The following is a 21,732-nucleotide window of genomic DNA, read 5'->3' on the forward strand; positions in this document are numbered from 1 at the left end:
GGTGCCTACCCACTGAAAGGCCACCGAGAAGGGCGCGGTAGGCCAGTATAGCCGCCACATAAACCCTCAGGGTGGAGTGGGTTAACCCTGCGGAGGAACAGGCCCGCACGAACTCCAGAACTGTACCAGTCGGGCAGTTGACTGGGTCGAGCTGGCGGTCTCCGCACCAAGAAGTGAAAAGTTCCACTTCAAGGCGTATAGTTTCCTCGCTGAGGGAGCTCTGGATTGGAGGAAGGTCTCAACAACCTCGGTTGGGAGACCAGAAGCTATGGGCTGTGCCCCCTCAGGGGCAGCACCTACAACTTCCAAAGCTCCGGGCGGGGGTGACAGACCCCCGCTTGTGAGAGGAGATCCCTCCTGACGGGAATCTCCCATGGAGAGCCGTCAAGGAGAGAAATCAGGTCCGAGAACCATACTCGGCCCGGCCAGAACGGTGCTACCAGAAGTAGACAGACCTCGTGTCAGCGCACTCTCGCCAGAACTCCCGGGAGCAGAGCGATCGGGGAAAAACGTACAGATGAAGCCTCGGCCACGTCTGTACCATGGCATCCAGCCCCAGTGGAGCTGGATGAAATTAGAGAGTACCAGAGGGGACATGCGCTGTGTACTTACCTGAGTAGCGGAGTGGTCCACCTGAGCCTGGCCAAACACTCTCCAAATGTGCTTCACCCCTCAGGGTGAAGCATCCATTCAGCCTCAGCCCCTGCCTCGACAGGATGTCTGCTCCCACACTGAGATGCCCAGGCATGTGAACTGCTCTCAGCGAGAGGAGTTTGTCCTGGGACCACCCAAGGATCTGGTACGCCAGCCTGTGCAGGGGGCGTGAACGCAGACCACCTCGGTGGTTGATGTAAGAGACCACCGCAGTGTTTTCGGTGCTATCGCACCAACACCGGCAATCTCTTAGGTCTGGGAGAAAGTGTTTCTGTGAAACACCGCCAGCATCTCCAGGCAGTTGAAGTGCCACATGAGACGGCGAGTACTCCACAGACTGCGGGCAGGGTGAGGGACACGTCCGTCGCTAGCGTACGCAGCGACACGGAGCTCCCAGCACCAGGCCCTGAGACAAGAACCAAGGATGTCTCCACATGTCTAAGGCACGTAGGCACCACCACGTGACCTTGATCATGTGAGGCGGGTTTCCCCTTGGGGAGAACCCCTTGGTCGTGAGCCACCACTATTGAGTGACTGGCCTTCTTTCACTCTCCTGACTGCCGTGAGGATCGACTCGATCCGAGCAGGGGACATACGTGCCTGCATCGTGGTCGAATCCCACACCACACCAAGATAAGTGGTTCTCAGTAATGGAGAAAGCACACTCTTCTTGGCGTTCAGTCTTAACCCCAACACTTTAATGCGAGCAAGAACAACATCTCGATGTTGAGCCGCCATCTGCTCTGATAGAGCGAGAATCAACCAAAGTGGATATGCGGATGCCTTGTAGCCGCAACGGAGCTAACGCGGCATCCACACACTTTGTAAAAGTGCGGGGTGAGTGCTAGGCCGAAGGAAGAACCCGATATTGGTGAGCTTAGCCTCGAAAGCAAACCTCAGGAACTCCCTGTGAGTGGGAAGGATGGAGATATGGAAGTATCGTCTTTTAGATCGATCGTGACAAACCCGTCCTCGGACCTGATCTGAGACACGACCTGCTTGAGCATCTTGAACTTCAGTCTGCTGACTGAGTGGTTCAACTGATGCAGATCTAAAATGGGATGCCAACCCTCCATCCTTCTTGGGAACTATGAAGTACCGGCTGTAGAACCGGAATCTCTTTCGAGAGGAGGGACCACCTCGATGGCCTCCTTCCTCAAGAGAGTACTCTACTTCTCGTTCCATTACCAGAACCTGCTCGGGGCCCACCAGAGTGGGATTCACCCGTTGAAACGAGGCGGAGGAGAACCAAACTGGATTCTGTAGCCTCTCTACAGTATGCAGGTCCCATGGAGACACATTTGGCAGTAGTTTTCACGCTGCCAAATAGTCTACTAAGGAACCAGTCTCTCAAGACTGGCCTCTGGTATAACCAGGGCGGCTAGCTCGGTGTCCTGAACGGCTCGCCGGCAGGAGACGGCCAAACTAGCTGCTCTAGAGACCCCTGAAGGGGGTGGCGAGCATCTCAGCTCCGCTACGTTTCCGGGCGGAAGAAACTGAGATGTGAGCTCGCTGGAGATCGCTGTGCCCTGGAACACCATACGTGGCAGGGTTGGCAGACCGATCTCCTGAGGGCACTGAGGAGGCGGGCACCGTGTACCGCGGTGTACGCCGCTTTTCCCAGAGGGCCTGCCCTCATAAGTTCTGGGCCATGGGCACCAGGACTACCTCAGCCAAGTCTCCTATTGAAGCGACTGTCCTCAGACTCGCGTCATCTTCTAGGAAGACTAGACTGGTAGAACCAGAGCCTGCAACGCAGGACCCAATGAGACACGCTTGGCAGGGGCTCCCACACCGCCAGGTGCCTACTAAGGGAACCAGTCTCTGGAGACTGGCCTCTGGTATAATCAGAGCGGCTAGTTCGGTATCCTGGAACGGCACACCGGCAGGAGAAAGCCAAACTAGCTGCTCAAGAGACCCCCGAAGGGGTGGCGAGCATCTCAGCTCCGCTACGTTTCCGGGCGGAAGAAACTGAGATGTGTGCTCGCTGGAGATCGCTGCGCCCTGGAACACCGTACGTGGCAGGGTTGGCAGACTGATCTCCTGAGGGCACTGAGGAGAGACGGGCACCGTGTATGCCACTCTTCCCCAGAGGGGCCGGCCCTGAGAAGTTCTGGGCCATAGGCAGCAGGATGTTTTAGCCAAAGACTATCCAGCGAGAGTGACGGTCCGCAGATCCGCCTTCTGCTAGAAGGCCTCAGCCCAGGAGCGCCACTCTGACTCCAACATACTGGGAGATGCAGTGGCGCTCCCTATATGAGGAGCTGGAACACGGTTGGGGCTGCTCCGCCCAGCAGCCCCTGCTGACCACATCAACCTCCTCAGAGGAAGAGAAGTAAAACATTGTGCTCTCACTCGAGAAAATCCCAAGTTTTCTTAGGCTCCTTTTACACATACACATCTAACTTCTCCTAGTTAGATGAAATAGATCATTTAATTCCTCAAAATTAAATGGAGAAAAACAACCAGACAAGTAAATACGGTCTGATATGAAAAGGATTCATGAAACGAACGAGAATGACATAATGCACACGTCGCCTCGGCAACGCGCGCTGCAACAGTGAGCTCTCACTCAAAGGGGGAAGAACCGCTATAATGACAACCTCGTTCATAATAAGCTTGTGCAAACAATGCTCGTGCAAAGACTGCGATTTTACAAAGCTCATCGACGCCCTTCACGTCTACCTCCTCGGAGAAAGACAGGCGGAGCGTCGAGCCCTCTCTCTGGGGGGGAAGAACCCGCCCGTGACGTCTCGCCCATCCTTTGGACAGATTACATTTGTATCAGAGCGCGGTCACGCTGGAGGCGTTCCCCTAGCGTTCTTGGACGCAGCTCGAGTTCCTGAAGAGGAACCACCTTTTTCAAGACACACAAATGTTTAAACAAATCAAAGTGGGGTATTACTAATTTAAATATCAGTGTAAAAAGTTGCCAGTAGCTTAGTGGTGGTGACACTGAAGTCATGTATCTGTTAGTTTACAGCCTGACTTCCGCTTTTTACAGGAAAGACCTTTAGTTCCTTCCTGGTTCCTTAGTGATGCCAATGCACAAGACCAATTTCAACAACCTTAAATGAAGGCTTTGCTGATGTCTGCAAATAGTGTTTGACTGCAGAACATCAAACCACTGACACAAAATGTGTTAGCATAGACTTCTGGCAATTTTTACATTTTTAGGCTTCAAAATTCATAGAAATTGTGTTAATTTGTGAAGATTACCCAGCTAGCAGGGAACGTTCCTAGAACTTTAGCTAACATTCTGTACTTGTTTGGTTTATGTTTTAAAGAAAACATTTGAATGTAATGTTTAAATAATGTTTTAAGGATGTTTTTTTCATTTCAAACAACGTTCTTATAATTTTAAATGTATACAAAGATATCATTTTAACTATACATTTCAAGGAAGTTTTGGGAATGTTTTTGAGGTAACGTTATACAATATTCTGAATAAAACATTGACACAATGTTTCATGATAACTAATGAAGAACATTATCTCACCTACATTAGAAAAACATTATAAGGATATCACTGAGGTCTTAGATACCGGAATGTTTTTATAAAATGTTCTCATAATGTGATGTGTTAACAAAACTATAACATTTTAACTGCATCATTTTGAGGATGTTGTTGAGGTAACAGATTATGTTCTCAATAAAACATTGGCACAATACTGTGGAAATTGCATGTTGGCACTGGAAACACACTAAAGGGTGTTTTACACTTTTCCTTGATTCTTAAAGTCTTTTGCAGTATGCATCAAACAACAACAACAACAACATGCAAAAAATTATTTCCTTACTTGTGTAGATGTGTCTGGTGTTAAGAAGTTATTTTATATATCATAAAGTTAATTGTCAAAAAAAAAATGAAATCCTGAAAATGTGTTTGTTAATAAGAAAGTAGCTAATTAATCATACGGAGGCAGTAAATAAAGTGTATTTGAAGAAAAATGATTATTTAGTTGACAAGACTATTTTGATGATTGAAGACAAAGACACATGGTTCAGTCTGCATGGGTAGGCCTACTTTTATTGAGTGCATTTTACTTGTCCTTTTAACAGCCTTTCTTAAGTAATCTTGGCCTGGTTTCACAGACTAAGCCAGGACTAGATCAAAGTTCAATTAGGACTATTTGGCTATTTTTATGAACGTGCTTAGAAAAAAACATTACTGGTGTTCATCTTGAGACAAAACAAAGGCACTGATATGTTTTAAGATCAGTCGGTGCAAGTTTATTTCAGTTGAAACCGTTCAGACTTACATTTTAGTCTAGGACTAGGCTTAAGCCTGGTCTGTGAAACCAGGGCTTGAGTTTTTAATAAGCTAAAAAGAGATTTATGACTTCAGGTGAAAATAACATTAACAACTCTTGTGTTAACCTATACTAATAATAATTTGTGCACTTCCATCTATATTGATAGCTTTTGGGCAACCAAATAAATAAGCCAAAACAATGCCTGACCAGAGTTTTCGCAATTCCTTGTAACAATGATGCAGATTATAATTAATTAATAAAACGTTTGTGTACTCCACGTAAACCATTGAAATCGACTAAGCAATAAAACATGATTGTGCTTTTTATCAAAAAATAAATAAATAAATCTGCAGCTCCCCAGTACACTAGTAGCCTATGTAGGCTAATATGGTATGACTTTGCACAATATTAGAAAAAGAAAAGCTAAAAAGACCTATGATGCACTTTGTCACTTTAATTTGGTTAATTAAATGTTTTAATTTTTATCCCTGGCATAGATCTAATTTTATATTTATTTATTTTTACCCATATATATGCACTTGTTTTGTTTTCTTCTCTGTATACCCTGTATACCTCTATTACTGTTGTGAGATATTGTGTAACTGCATAAAAAATAAATTTAAAAAGTACACTTGTATGTGGCAGTCTTACTCGTTTTTTTATTTTTATTAGAACTACAACAAAGAAAAATATAAAATTATATAAAGACATCCAAATAAAAAATAATAATAATATAGGCAGTCTTGCTCGGTCTAATGTGGGGGGCCAATGCGATGACGTTTTTTGCAATGCATCTTGGAAATAGTAGTTGATTTACATCTACAGCGTTAAATCCGCTCAACAAAAAGGACTACTTTTCCCAGAGCGCACCCCGTGACAAGAAGTGCACACCCCGCTTATCAGAGGACCTGGAAGTTGTGTAGCTTTTTTTCTTTTCTTTTTTTTTATTAAACATAACATTCACAGGGGATACAGTCAAAGCAATAAAATACATAAACAACCAGAATACAAAACAATAAATAGTTTTTGTTAGTAATAACAAAAAAGAAATATAAAGAGAAAAACATAAAAGTTACCATAAACATCTTTTTAAATAAATAAATCATAAATTAAAATAAATTATAACTAAAGTGAAAAATTACACATAAAATGTCAACTTCAAAGAATACTCAGGAGGTAATCCTTACAACAAAGTCATTATTTTTTTCTATCGATACGGTTGTTTTAGCAGCTTTCTTATTAAGTGATGAGCAGAGAGATTCATAAAATAATTTCAAATCCATACAAAAAATCCTAAAATTGGGCATACAATCAGTAACTTTACATTTGTGAAGATGAAATAGGCCACAAAGAGTTAACAGTTTTAACATATCATCCAGCTCCTTTGATCCTGATTGTCAAATCAAAAACAGTACATTATTTATTTCTAAACTAAAAAGTTTGTTGTAAGCTGAGAAAACAAGCCAAGACATTTCTTTCCATAAATCCTTTGCATGATCACATTCAAAAAAATAAGTGTATTATTGTTTCCAAGTTAAAGTTACAGAATGTGCATTGTGAAGAGATGTCCAACTTACATTTTGAGAGTAAAGAATTGCAGGGATAGTACATGTGAAGTTCTTTCATCTTGTTAGGTAACAGAAACTTGTTAATACTGGCCCATATTTTAATAGTAGAAAGAAAAGGATAATTTAGTTTCCACTTATAAAATGCTTTAGGATGACAGCTAAACTTCTCAAGGGTTTTTCTAATCCAGAAATTGTTACATTTAATATTAAAAAGCTCCAGACCTCCCATAAACATTTTGGGCATTTCACATTTTAAAGATCTGTAACAATTTGGGTGAAATGGAATTAATAACCCATTCATACACTCTAGGTGAGGTATCCACTTCAAAGAGTTCCGAATATTCGGAATAGGAATAGAAGTTACCATCCTTTTTTAACAAATCTAAAACAAAAATTACACCTGTGTCAAACCAGTTTTTAATAAAGACAGATTTTTTTTCCCCACGCAGCACGTTCTGATTATTCCATATAATACATCTATGAGGGGGAAATTGTGACAGAAGTCAAGCGTACAAACGTCCAGAGCTTGCTTATGAAAATTAGCGAGCTTAACTGGGAGTTTATTGCAACTAAAATCGCAAACTAATAAAAAATTTAAACCTTCACATTTTTCAAAGATCAATTTAGGAATATAAAACCATAACAAATTAGTGTCAGCATTCAGGCAACGTTTAATCCAACCAATTATACAAACTTGATTGAGAGTAAAAGTCCAAAGCATTCACACCGCCACGCTAAACGACGTCGCGCGCACTCGCAGCGAACTTCCGCCAACACCGCTGGATTTTTCTGGATTTGTTGTTGTTGTTGTTATTCTGTCTCTCACTGTTCAAATAAACCTACCATTAAAATTTAACATGACTTATTTTACAAAGGAAAAATTGATGCAAAATACAACAAATCTCATAAATTAAACTTGAAATATTGTTAAAATTGTTTTTGATTTACCTCTGGAAAAAAAAATAGTAAAAAATATCTTTACAATCTATATGAAAGCAAAATCATAATAGGTCAATATAACCCTTCTAATTAAATTATTATTACTGTCTTAAGGTAGTGACACATTTTTGAAAATGTTCTCATTGTGACTCATTTTGCCAGCACAGGTCACATTTATGTACATTTGACAGTATATCAGGGTTTAACTCTTGCAAGATAACAAATTATTTAATAAGTTTTGCAATTTTGAATGTACTTCTGAAATTTTGCACTGTAAATATTTTATGCTGCAGTTGTATTACAGTATCAATATATTTGATTATAATATATTTGATTATAATTATAATATTGTCCCTCTCAGAGCTATCAGACCTGGTTCACTTAAGCAAGAATGTCAAAAGTAAGCTAACTTAGATACTTTTCCAATTGTATGCCCTTAATGATGTGGCAATTGTTCCCTTTGGTATGTATTATATATATATATATATATATATAAGCATTCTATACTTTTTTTTTTGTAAATATAAAAAATATGTAATTTGTCTATTCTGTTGTTTATGAAAGACCAAACCTGCAAAAATGTAAATAAATGTAATAATAGGAAATGTTGGAATTTGAAGGAATAAATGATTTGCCAAAACAAATACATTTACAAGTTAAATTTAGTTCTAAATTTTGTAAACTTTTTTTTTTTTAACATTTTTTCACATTATATTTATTTTTGTTATTTATTACTTATTCATTATATTGTATATCCTTATATATACATTTTTATACATTATTTTTCATAATTCTTTAAATAATTCTGATTTTAAATAATATTATTGTCTGTGCAGGACTGTCCCTGGATGAAATTCAGTCAGTGTGTCAGGGCAGCGCAGGAGCACCAGAGGATGGTAACCTGTTTGAATCTTCTGGGTCTTTTTAAATGCTGAAATTCAAAAGTTTACCATTTTTCAGAATGTTGTTTCAGTTGAAATGTTATTGTATCCTGTTACAAATGTTTGTTTAAATGTTTGAGCAGGCTAATAAAGTTTTCATGTTATTCATTTAAACATTTTCATGTTATTAAAGCATGTACTATGATTCTACTCTTGGGGGGCTTTATATGATTGTTAGTGTATAATGTTCCAACAGTGTTATAACTGAAACATTTTAGGAAAACATTCTGGGAACTTAAAACTACCAGCTGAAAACTTTATAAGAATGTTAAGGTATAATGTTCTAACATTATTATGTCTAAACTTTTACAGAAGATCATCACAAAACATTTTTATAATTTAAAAAAAAAATGTTATCTTAACAATCAGAAGAACATTGGGTAACACTGTAGAATACTGTTCCGTTGCTAATGAATAACTACACAGGAACAAATGGCTAATGCACTATTAACATTGTAGTAACTACTATTAACTAACAAGACACTCTGATTAACGATTTAGTAAGTAATAGCGCTCAGTTGAAACTGGTAGTTCACTATTAGCTAACCAATAACTGCTATTTTTTTCATATATCCTGAGAACTCCTAAGAACTACTTTATACAGGTTCATAATTAATGTCAATTATGCATAATGAATAATTAATTCTAAAATGAATATCATGGTAACCCACTAGTAATGACTCAAGTATTACCAAATCCTTCTAAATGAACTACTAATGAACTACTTGTTGAGGTTCACAAGCTGGTTCTTGATGTCTGTGTGAGTCTAGTTGCATCCGTAAATTAAAACTTTTTGTGGACAAACAGTTTAGAAAGTCCTTTATATTAACTGACTATCACAGAAACAGTGGCTCTTAGAATCGCTTTTACTATAATCAATATGTTCATTCAATCAGAAATTAAACACGAGTCTATGTTAAATCTATATGAGATCAGCTCACTAATAGATGATTGTCACTATAAATATATAACAGCCAACTACTGATCATTTCCTCTGGGCTTTTGAGTTATAACAAACATGTTCGAAGAACACATGGTTACAACAACCAGAGAAAAAGAAGAAACAGAACTACTAACACAGAAGTCAAGGGTCAAGAGCCCAACTCAATCAGACACCGATCTCTAACTTCAATTGAAACAATAAATCAACATCTAAACCTTAGTTAATTCTCAATAAGATCTTCTGTAGATGTTAATAATAAGTCTTGTTATTAATAAGTGGAGCTGGTGATGCTGTTTGTGGGGTTGTTTAATCAGATTTTGAGATTTAATGTATTTTATTTCAATTGATTTCATCTAAGCATGTGTCTAAAGTCAGTTGTAGTTCTTGTGTTTCTCTTTCTGTCAGTGATTCTGTTTGTTAACAGCAGGTGTTCATCACTAATGCTCAATCAGCACTTAATTAATCACTTAATTACTTAACTGCAATGTATATCTTATTTTAGTGAACTCAACTGAAATAAGTTCAGTGCACTCATAATTGTTAGATTTAAAAACTTAAAAGTTTTAAGACAATAAGTTTCATCAAATTGTTTGAGTTACCCTAACTTGGGTTTTTAAGGCAATTGGTTTACTCAAACGGTTTGAGTTACCGTGACTTGTTGGGCATATATCTTATTTAGTGAACTCAACTGAAATAATTTCAGAGTACTCATAACTATTAGTTTTAAAAAACTTAAATATTTTAAGACAATAAGTTTCCTCAAACGGTTTGAGTTAACCTAACTTGTCAGGTTTTTAAGGCAATCGGTTTACTCAATCGGTTTGAGTTACCCTAACTGTTAGGTTTTACAGTGTAGGTTATGGCATGTGTTCAGTTACAAGAGGTACAATCTCTGTCTAACTTATGTTTTGTTTGGAGAGTGCTTCTGTTTTGACTCTACGAGTTTTATTGCCGTACCGCTCGTTACTGTCTATACATACAAACCGGGTATAGACGCCGTTTTAATTATGTGATGTACGCATTTTGGAAACGTTGGTTGATTTGGGAACGTTGATAACTCGCCCCCTTTCTCAGCTGCTGGCTCGTTCTTCTGCACTGGCCTTTGTCGGAAAGGCTACGGTTTTGTTGGCTCTTGATAAAACATCAGTCCCCTCGAAGATCGGTAGGTGTGTGTTTATGCTCGTATACATTGGGATGGGAGAGAAATCTAACAGAGTAACAGTCTCTCTTTGTTTATAGGTTTGGTAACGGCCTGTAATTGCATTCTAGCACGACTGCTGTCCTGTTTCCAAATTTCATTTGTTGACTTTTCTTCTTTGTTGTTTTTCTTTAAGTCTTATTTTCTCCAGTTTTCTAGGTTTTTGCCTTGTTTCTGGAGTTTGAATTGTTTATTGTCTGTCTTTTAATTTTGATGATATCTGTGATCTATATTTATTTGTTGTGTTGGTTGTAAAATTTGATTTATTTTGTTGTTTTTGACTGATCGATTGAGCTCGTAAATCCACCCAGTTCCCAAAGTGATTATTTGATGTGTAGGCTATCTTCCTTGTCGTGGCAGGGCCTGAGCACCTGAGCACCAGGGGCCGGTTGCATAAACTGTTTAGACTAGTCTTAAAAAGTTAGTCATCTAATTTTTTTTTTCTTCAAGGCTGGTCATAACTTTTTTAATTAAGTAATGAAAAGGAAGATTGGTCTTATATGTATTGGAAAAATAAGCCTGATTACCCCTTGGCAACTGCTTGTTGGTCAAACTAGTTCTTAAGACACAGTCTTAACATGGTGGCTAAGCTTATGCAACTGGCACAGAGGACTGATTCTGTATCAGGTCAAGTCAAGTCAAGTCACCTTTATTTATATAGCGCTTTTACAATACAGATTGTGTCAAAGCACTTAACAGTATCAAATTGGAGGATAGAGTATCAGTAATGTATAATGATAAGATTAAACACTCAATTTTCAATTTTCAGTTAAAGGCATTTCATTATTGAATTCAGAGATGTCATTGTCTAGCTCAGTTTAGTTTAAATAGTATCTGTGCAATCAAATCAACGATAATCGCTAGAAATTAAGTGTCCCCAACTGAGCAAGCCAGAGGCGACAGCGGCAAGGAACCAAAACTCCCTCTGTGACAGAATGGAGAAAAAAACCTTGGGAGAAACCAGGCTCAGTCGGGGCCAGTTCTCCTCTGACCAGATGAAACCCGCAGTTCAAAAGTTTATATTTCTATTTTAATTTTGTTGCAATTTCTAACAATAGTAGTATTATGTAGTTAGGTATTTTATTATATTTTAGTTATTTTGTTATTTTTGGTTGATATATCTGGGGATATATCTCTGGGGGTCATCTGGGTGTCCTGGTCTCCGCTGTCGATCAGGGCTGTAGACATCATCTCTTGGTGCTGATCCACAATCTGATCGGATACGGACTGAGAAATAGAATAGGAAAGAAACAGACAAATATTAGCGTAGATGCCATTCTACTTACGATGTAACGAGTACATCGTGTGTTATGGGGAGTGTTCCCGGTTCCGGTTGATCTAATTAATGCAGCCTAACAATCCTTTAACGGATTTGAATAATAGAAGCGTATTACTGTGTTATGTGTAAGCCAGGCTAAAGAGATGGGTCTTTAATCTAGATTTAAACTGACAGAGTGTGTCTGCCTCCCGAACAGTGTTAGGTAGACTCTTCCAGAGTTTGGGTGCTAAATAGGAATAGGATCTGCCGCCCATGATCGATTTTGATATTCTAGGTATTATCAAACGGCCAGAGTTTTGAGAACGCAGCGGACGTGGAGGACTATAATGCGATAAGAGCTCGCTCAAGTACTGAGGAGCTAAACCATTCAGGGCTTTATAAGTAATTAACAAGATTTTAAAATCTATCCGATGCTTGATAGGGAGCCAGTGCAGTGTTGACAGAACCGGGCTAATATGATCATATTTCCTGGTTATAGTAAGGACTCTAGCTGCTGCATTTTGGACTAACTGTAGTTTGTTGATCAAGTGTGCAGAACAACCACCCAATAAAGCATTACAATAGTCTAACCTTGAGGTCATAAACGCATGAATTAACATTTCTGCATTTGACGTTGAGAGCATTGGTCGCAATTTAGATATGCTTTTGAGATGAAAAAATGCAGTTTTACAGATGCTAGAAACATGGCTTTCAAATGACAGATTGCTATCGAACAGCACACCTAGGTTCCTGACTGATGAAGAAGAATTGACACAGGTGGTGGTATCTTCCTCACAGTGTGCAGTGCCTATCCCACCATGTGCTGTGACTTGTCTTAATATTTTGTCGTGTGTGTGTGTGTGTGTGTGTACACAGTGAAGTGCAGTGATTCACCTGTGGCCTGATTATCTGCCTCTACTGGTAAGCTCCGGTCCCTGGCCCTTGACTTGTTCTAAAACTGGCCAAAAGAGTGGCCAAAATTCAAAATTCTGTTTCAGCATTTATTTTAACATTGTTTTTATTCAAGATTTGTCAATAAAGCGATCTATTTTGTATTGTTACCCTTGTCTCTGACTCTAATTGGTGATACGAATCTGTGTATGCCTCTGAAGGTGGTTCATTCTAATTCTTTGGGTGAAATTCTCATAGTGGCGTAGTCGGGGTGAGACTGGTATCTTGTTTATTTTGCATTGTGCTCAAAGTAAAAATCCCACCTGCCCTCACGTTCCCACCACATAGGGAAGCTGGATAAATCTAGTCTGTAATTATAGTCTTTTTTTACCTGGTACAAATTAAACTTGATCTAAACTATGTGCTTTAAAAAGCAATAAATCAAATCAAATTAATAACTGACAAGAAGAGAATTGTTAAAAATGCTGAACTCACTGTCTGTGGTCGGAAGAAGCTAACCGAGAATCAGTTTATACATATTCAACTTTCTTTTCTAGAACAGCAACACCAGTCATTCTGATGTTTGTTACAATGGCAGAAGATCGTCTGCTTGCATCCTTCATCCTTCTCCTCATCAGTAACACAGGTAATATACTCAATTAAATGATTAATTAAATCACTTATTAATGATTAACTTTATGGCTATTGCTGCACAGGTAATTAAAAAATTTCTGAAAAACAGCCATTATCAATCTGTCATAGTTCTACATCTCAAGCAGAGTATCTGCACATATACATTTATTCATTTAGCTGATGCCTTTATCCGTCATACAGAAGCAATACGATGAGCTATAAAATAAAGTTTCAAACGTCATCTAGAAGAAAAAAGGCTAAAACGGGGAAGAAAAGCAGGCTGATAGTCTCTGACACTAGAGTTTTAAAGAGTAATTTCTGTTACATCAAAGAAAGGAAGGCAAAGATTCTCTGACTACTGCTTCTTGAAACACTATTTAGGAGGTAAAGCACAATGTGGTAATAGAGCTATAGAGATTTTATAAAATGATAAAATTCATATAAAATCATTTAAATGTTGAGTTACTTTGCTGCACGAACAATGAATCATAGAGATTGTATATACATAATGTACATTTACATGTGCTATTTATTCTTCATGTACTCTGGAGTGTCATATAGTGTCAAAAATCAGCAAACACATGTTGAACATCTTTTTCAGAATGGCTGCCAATGGGCAATGGAATAGAGTAGCTTGTTGCCTATATGACTAAAATACCTTTAACTCCAGGATAAAATCAGTCATTTTATGAAATTTGATACATGAATTTATAGAGCTTCACTTTGAGATATTTAACAAATCTATAAAAATGATAAACCACTGTGACGTTTAGTAGACTTCATATGATGCCATGTATTTGTCCACGGTCCTATAACACAGTGTTTCAGTCAGAGACATTTATAGGATTTCCCCTACTTGATAAATGTGCACTGATAATAAATCTACCTATGTCTTGTGTCTTTAAGGACATTTAGTTTACTGTGAGTACAGCCTTAACGAATTGCTGAAACAATGATTCTTATGATTTATGTCACCAAATTCAGGAATGTGAGTTGATTGCACAGGATGAGATGGAGATGTAAAATGTTTCTCTCTCCACAGGGTTCAGTGCTGAGATCTCTGTGTTTGTGCAGACAGGAGCTTCTATGCAACTGCATATACAGACACAAGAACTACCAGAGTTTGATTTTTTTATCCTGGATGGATGATAAATTAGACAGTATAGTTAGATACAACAGTGAATTTAAAAGAGTAAGACTTCACTCTTCCTACAAGGACAGAGTGGATTTCAATGATACAACCTTCTCTCTGACACTGAAGAACATGCAGAAGACAGACAGTGGACTCTACAGAGCAATAGCAGCTGGAGAATCAGACAACAATATTGTTACATACAGAGTATCTGTTATAGTTGAGTCTGATTTCTTTGTCCAGTTAAATGTGTTAAAAGACATAAGACCAATTTGATACATTTTTTCATTTTTATATTTAAACCAGCCTGTTGCACTTTTTTTTTAATTCGTCAGTTTTTTCTGTAACTTCAATTACAGTTCTTCTCAATCAATTTGACAAATTTTTCCAAACTCAGGCCACTGTTCTCAAAACAGTTCACACAGTGATCTGAATACTTTGTAATTGTCCTAAACAGATTTTACGTTTTCATTCATTTCATACAAATTACAAATTATGCAAATAATTTTCTCAAAACAATGTGCACAAAACTCTCAAATGTTTTCACAATAGTTACAGTTTTTTTTCAATTGCTAACAAGCATTATTAAATACTGAAACCACATTTTCAAAACTGTTCACGCAGTCTGCATTACCTACATGAATCTTGGCCAAACGCTTCATCTCACCTCCAAAACTCACTCAGACCAACTAAACTCTTCATATACTGTAGGTCTCAAAATAGAAAACGTACATTTCATTCATAACACACTGATCTAAAAAATAATAAAAGGGAGCATTACATAAACAATGAACTTTTATCTTTGAAGTTTGAATGATTTGTCACATAAGTATTTCATTTTAGAATAAGAATAACATCTTTTCATTTTACTAACTGTATTACAGCACAAAGAATGAATGAGAAAAGCAGCATTTCCCCCCCATTTCTTTATATAACAAAAACTCATCAGCAGTTACTTGTGAAAAAATTACACATACAAAATTTACTTGTGAAAAAGAAAAACACACAAGAATAAATATAAAAAGTTGAGAAAATATACAGTGGTGTGAAAAGGTTTTTTACATTTTTGGCATATTTGTCACACTTGAATGATTCAGATCATCAAACTAATTTTAATATTACACAAAGATAACCCAAGTAAATACAAAATGAAATAATGATTTCATTTATTAAGGGAAAAAAGCTGTCTAAACTTGCCTGGCACTACATGAAAAAGTAATTGCCCCCTAAATCTAATCACTGTGTGCCGCCCTTGACAGCAACAACTGCAAGAGTTTGTGATAACTGGCAATGAGTCTTTTACATCGCTGTGGAGGAATTCTGGCCCACTCTTCTTTGCAGAATTGTTTTAATTCAGCCATTATTGCTTCAGAATTTATTTTAAATATACCGGAATATATTTTCTCAACTTTATTTACTTTTGTTTTTTTATTTTTCACATGTACATTTTGTAAATGTTGATGGGTTTTTGTTTTTTGGTATGTAAAGATTCAGTATAGGGGGGAAATGCTGCTTTTCTCCTTCATTCTTTGTGCTGTAATACAGCTAGTAAAATGAAAAGATGTTATTCTTATCAGTAAATAAATATTTATGTGACAAATCAGGTAAACTTCAAAGATAAATTTCATAGATTATGTAATGCTGTTTTTAGTGTTTTTTAAATCAGTGTGTTATGAATGAAATACGTTTTTTGAATGAGAATTGTTCCCAGTGTTATGATGAAACAAGCTTATTTTGAGACCTATATGAGGAGTTTTGTTGGTCTGGGTGAGTTTTGGAGGTGAGATCAACTGTTTGGCCAAGATTCATGTTGGTAATGCAGACTGTATGAACAGTTTTGAAAATGTGGTTTCAGTACTGAACAATGCTTGTTAGCAATTAAAAAAAACTGTAAGTTTAAAAGGGCAATTACTTTTTTTCTCATGGGTAATAGCAGGTGTTGGATAACAATTTTTAATTTGTTAGATATACACAATATATAAAACAAAGAATTGCAATAAACATGTATTTTCATTAGTATATCTGTGCATCTACAGCTGAATGTGTTTTAGAATCAATAGAGAACACACTTGTAGATTTGATGTTGATATTTACTTTTAATAAATGCATTACTAGAAAACGAATTGCAGTGCTTCATTCTGCATAAAGCTGAACTGTTTGGTTAATATAATTTTGTGTTTGGATGGCTGTGCTAATTGTTTTGAGAACAAGTACATTGCATTGGAGAAAAGTGTCAAATCAACTGAGAAAAACTGTGAAGCAAAAACAACACCTTTTGATGATTTTTATTCAAAACATTTTACATAGAGAATAGAGATAAATAACGTGGTTAAAGAAATATTTTGGATCATGTTTACACTTGTTACATGTCTGTCTGCCCCAGTCCTCATTCTCCTTATTTGGTTTTGTTCCTGTCCTCATTTGGTTTATTATCGTTTGATTGTCTCCACCTGAGTTTGATTATGTTGTTTAATCTCTTGTCCCTGTCTCCATTTATAAGCATTCAGTTTGGTTCTCTCCTTTGTCGAGTCTCATTTATGTTATTGTGCAGTGATGTAACTTAATGTTCTTCAGTAAAAGAGTTTGGATTTTCAAGGCTTCGTCTCCTTCCCCTTCTTGAGCACCACCACACGTAACAGAATACTCGACCGACACCGAAGATGGAGCTCGCCGCCCGCACCAGCCTGCCGCCGCTAATTCCGGGCCGCCGCCGTCTGCGACTGGTTCCGGCCCGCTGGAGGAATTTCGGGCCGGTTCGGCTGCCAAGCCCGCCGCCCATGGCGACGGAGACTCGACAGCCATGGGCGGCTCTCCTAATCACGCCGCGAAGCACGGCGATCCCGCCGAGAAGCACGCCGCGAAGCACGGCGATCCCGCCGAGAAGCACGCCGCCAGAGAGTGCGGTCAACCCACCGACAGAAGTATACGTCCCCTGCGGTATTTTGGTGGAATATGAAGGGATGAAATACCCACCAGTGCCAGCCCCTCGCAGAAACTCACCTTTGCCTCTGCTGGTCCCGCCCAGCTCACCTTCGCCTCCGCTGGTCCCGTCCAGCTCCGCGCTGCAAGAGCGCCGCCCAGTGCCTGCGCCAAGAAGGCGCCTCCCTGTCTCCTCGCTGCAAGAGTGCCCCCTAGAATCCGCGCTGCAAGAGCGCAAACCAGAATCCGCGCTGCAAGAGCGCAAACCAGAATCCGCGCTGCAAGAGCGCAAACCAGAGCCTGCGCCAAGAAGGCGCCTCCCTGTCTCCTCGCTGCAAGAGCGCCCCCTAGAATCCGCGCTGCAAGAGCGCAAACCAGAGCCCGCGCTGCAAGAGCGCCACCCAGTGCCTGCGCCAAGAAGGCACCTCCCTGTCTCTGCGCTGCAAGAGCGCCGCCCAGAGTCCGCGCTGCAAGAGTCCGCTACCCCTGATTGTCTGCCCTACAATACCGTGAACTTCCCCAAGAAAATTTTGGGGGGGGGGTAGTAGGGCTCCGGCCGTAGAGACCGAGGCGGGGGCAGGGGCCGAGGTATCGGAGGCGGATCCTCCAAGGCCGCCGGAGTCCCCTGATCCTCCAAGGCCGCCGGAGTCCCCTGATCCTCCAAGGCCGCCGGAGTCCCCTGATCCTCCAAGGCCGCCGGAGTCCCCTGATCCTCCAAGGCCGCCGGAGTCCCCTGATCCGCCATGGCCGCCGGAACCTCCTGATCCGCCCTGGATGCCTCCTCTGTATCCTGGTATCCGTCCTGCTCCGGCATCCAGGACGCCCACCCCCCCTGGGAACTGTTACGGCGCGGGACGCGCCTACCGGGAGGGGGAGATACTGTTACATGTCTGTCTGCCCCAGTCCTCATTCTCCTTATTTGGTTTTGTTCCTGTCCTCATTTGGTTTATTATCGTTTGATTGTCTCCACCGGAGTTTGATTATGTTGTTTAATCTCTTGTCCCTGTCTCCTTTTATAAGCATTCAGTTTGGTTCTCTCCTTTGTCGAGTCTCATTTATGTTATTGTGCAGTGATGTAACTTAATGTTCTTCAGTAAAAGAGTTTGGATTTCCAAGGCTTCGTCTCCTTCCCCTTCTTGAGCACCACCACACATAACAACACTTTGCATTGTGTTTAAATTTTAATGTACAATTTACAACATCATTACTGTTGTATTTATTTAACAAAAATCTTTAAATGTGTAAAGAAAACAAAACAAACAAAAAAAAACCACTGAACTGTGAATGTGATTGTGATCTTGGAGGAAATGTGTGTTTCAGATGCTGTGGAGGCTCCTGTCCTGACTGTGAACTCAAACCACTTCAGCAGTGACTCCTGTACTGTGAGCATCACATGCAGATCTCATGAGCTCATGATTAACTCCAGCTATCAGAACAACAGATGCTCTCCAGAGGAAGTGACATCATATGAGAACTACACTCTCATCCTAGACTGCAGAGAGGATTCCATCATCTGTAACCATAGCAACCCTGTCAGCTGGAAACAAGACAAAATAAACATCGAACAGTTCTGTGAAGGTAAATGTCTGTTTCAACATCAATAACTAGTCTTTCTCAAAACTCAGATCTGTTCTTAGTTTACACATTACAAGCTGCATTTTCTCTAATGATTTTTATAATGATAATTGATTGACTTTTATATATTACAATTAAAATATGAATAAACTGATTATTGCAGCTGTTCATCTTTTACTTTCCAGAGAATGACAGAAGACCCATCATAACCTCCTGTGGCCCATATTTGCTTGTGCCGGGTCTTTTTGTGATAGTGTTTGTTGTTGTGGGAGTGTTAGTGATAGTGTGTGCTGCTTTAATCCTTTACCGTTGCTGCAAAAATAAAACCGGTATGTCCATCTCACAAATACTGAAAAACTGATCTCATATTTATACCTGAAACGGTTTCTTTGGTACCAAAAGGATGTTGGAATATGAAAATATGGGGTAAAATTAGCTAATTATCTATATGAAATTCTACAGATAAAACAAATTCAACAGTGTCTAATTTGTCTGTTCATACTAGTAAGAGCAGTCTAGTGAATCCAAAAATTATAGGCTGTCAGTCTGTTACATATGAGAGAAATCTCACTTTTTTTAAGTCTAAAATCTGTCACGAATCAAATGCAAAAAAACATTTCCACACGACCGGTAATCTGTGCAGTAAATTTATATTCTGATCTCTCAGATGGCAAACAGGCTGATGATACAGGCTATGGTGATGTTTATGTGACATTCATCTCTGTTCCTGCAGACATCAGGTAATAAATGAATATTAACTGTTTCACTTGACATTCTGTGATGGATTGTTTTATTTCTCTTCAGACTCTGACTCCGAAGAAGACAGGAGATACATGGACCACCCTTACCTACTGTTAGGACGAAACCAAACACCTTCATCTGCTCATGACTGCTGAAGATCAGACTTAACCAAGTTAAAAACACTTTGATTAACTGGACTCACCAACGGAGCTCCAAGTCTTAATTTAACTAGCTGTCTTCATGGCGGTTTTGAAAAATATACAGCCACTCTCCAGTCAGCTACTGCAGACTGCTTTTGTAATGTAGTCATACTGTTTTTATGCTGTTTGAATTTGCCTTTCTTGGCCAGGTTTTTCTTAAATGTATTATTAAAAAAATCTCCCATGGATAAGTACATGTTATATTTTATAATACTTTAATAAACTTGTTCTCTTATTAGCTCTATAATACCTGAAGAATTCATGCAATCTTTACTCTCTTGTGAAACAGTCTCTTTTGAATGGCCCTCAACTGAGAGAGGGTTTTTTTTTTTTTTTTGCAGTCAGATTGTGTAGTTACAACATCTACCAGCAGGGGCTAACAAGGTCACACTAACCAGATGAACATAGAGCCATTGGTGTGAATTTTAAGAATTGAATCCCATCTTTATTTTACTAGCATTACTATAACCAGTACTTTTCACAGTATGCTTGTATGTTGTGTTTGTCCAGTCTGTTTGGTTTATTGTTGGATGCTGGAATGTTTTCTTTGACTGGTTCAAATAATGTCTGTTTTGTTTTTAGTTTCTAGTCTTATCTATACCCAGGTAAAAAAGAAATATATTTAAATTGATACACTTGATACATTACAAATATTCATAAAGTACATTAAAAAAGTACAACAACATATACTTTGGTGAAAAAAAAAAAAAACACTATTAAATGTATTAAAAATGCACCTGAAATACAAGTATGTTTATAGTATATTTGTATTATTACAAACATACTCAAGTACTTTTTAAAACATTATACAAAAAACATTATAATAAATGAAAAAAAGACTGAAATGCTATGGAAAAGCTATCTTATCCGTTTGTAGAACATTTCAGTTATACCTGTATTACTGAAAAGTAAAGAATTTTACATCAACGAATAAATAAAAATTGCAATGCAATTTTCTGAAGGAAAAAACAAAACAAAAATGAAATGAAAAACAAAGTGCAGAAGTGGATAGATGTGTGCAAAGACTGAAGATGATAAAGTTCAAGCAACAGAATAGGGAGGGATGGAGGGGGTTTTGGAGGTGGACGAGGAGATGCCGTAGGGATGGTGAGAGGCAAAGGTGCGGGATGATGGCAGGATGTGATGAAGGGATGGTGATGGGAGGATGACGATGATGCCCTGGCGGCTTAAATGGAGTTTGGCACATGGCACAGTCCCAGAGCATCCCAGTGCTGACAACAAACGGTGGAGTCGAGGGAGGGAGCCGACCGATGGAGACAGAGCTGTTGGATCCGAAGGTGCAGACGGAGGGCCGATGGAGCTGAGCGTCGTCGCAGGTTCTGGAGACCTGAGCACAGCCTAGTCGTCCTGGCATGCAATATTTTGCACAAGTGCCTTGCAGCTTCAGAAAAAAAAAAAATTAGATAACATTTTTACATGAATGACTGAAAGGAAGCACAAATTAGCCAACTGGAATGGGCACATTGTTAACATTTTTCTTCCAAGATCGACCGAATCACCCTCCATTAGGCCTGATTCAAAAATCTTTATAACAGAGGTGATACGATATTAAAATATACTTACTATTCCTTTGCTTGTCTCTGCACTCAGATTTCAGTTTGTCTTCTATAGCAGCTGATCTGAAAAACAACAAATGTTAATATTTCTCAAGGCAAATGATGATTGATGATTTGTTTTCTATTTAAGAATGACAGAACAATGTCCCTGGTCGGAAATATAGTCAAAAACCTTACCAGCCTCAGCAGTTTCAGATGTACTGTATGCTCTTATGTCAAGCTTGAACAAATCTATAAACACCTAGCTTATTAAAATTAATGTATCATGTAATGAACAACAGCCTAATCAACCAAAGTAGCATAACCC

At 39.0% G+C, this 21,732-nt stretch overlaps 1 pseudogene; it reads left to right on the top strand.

Annotated features, from left to right (window-relative positions):
* The first annotated feature begins 13,227 nt into the window (after positions 1–13,227).
* On the top strand, positions 13,228–20,109 carry LOC131529063 (SLAM family member 9-like; annotated as a pseudogene).
* The last annotated feature ends 1,623 nt before the right edge of the window (positions 20,110–21,732 follow it).

Source organism: Onychostoma macrolepis, chromosome 02 (genome assembly GCF_012432095.1).
Source record: "Onychostoma macrolepis isolate SWU-2019 chromosome 02, ASM1243209v1, whole genome shotgun sequence".
In the NCBI taxonomy this organism is placed as follows: domain Eukaryota; kingdom Metazoa; phylum Chordata; class Actinopteri; order Cypriniformes; family Cyprinidae; genus Onychostoma; species Onychostoma macrolepis.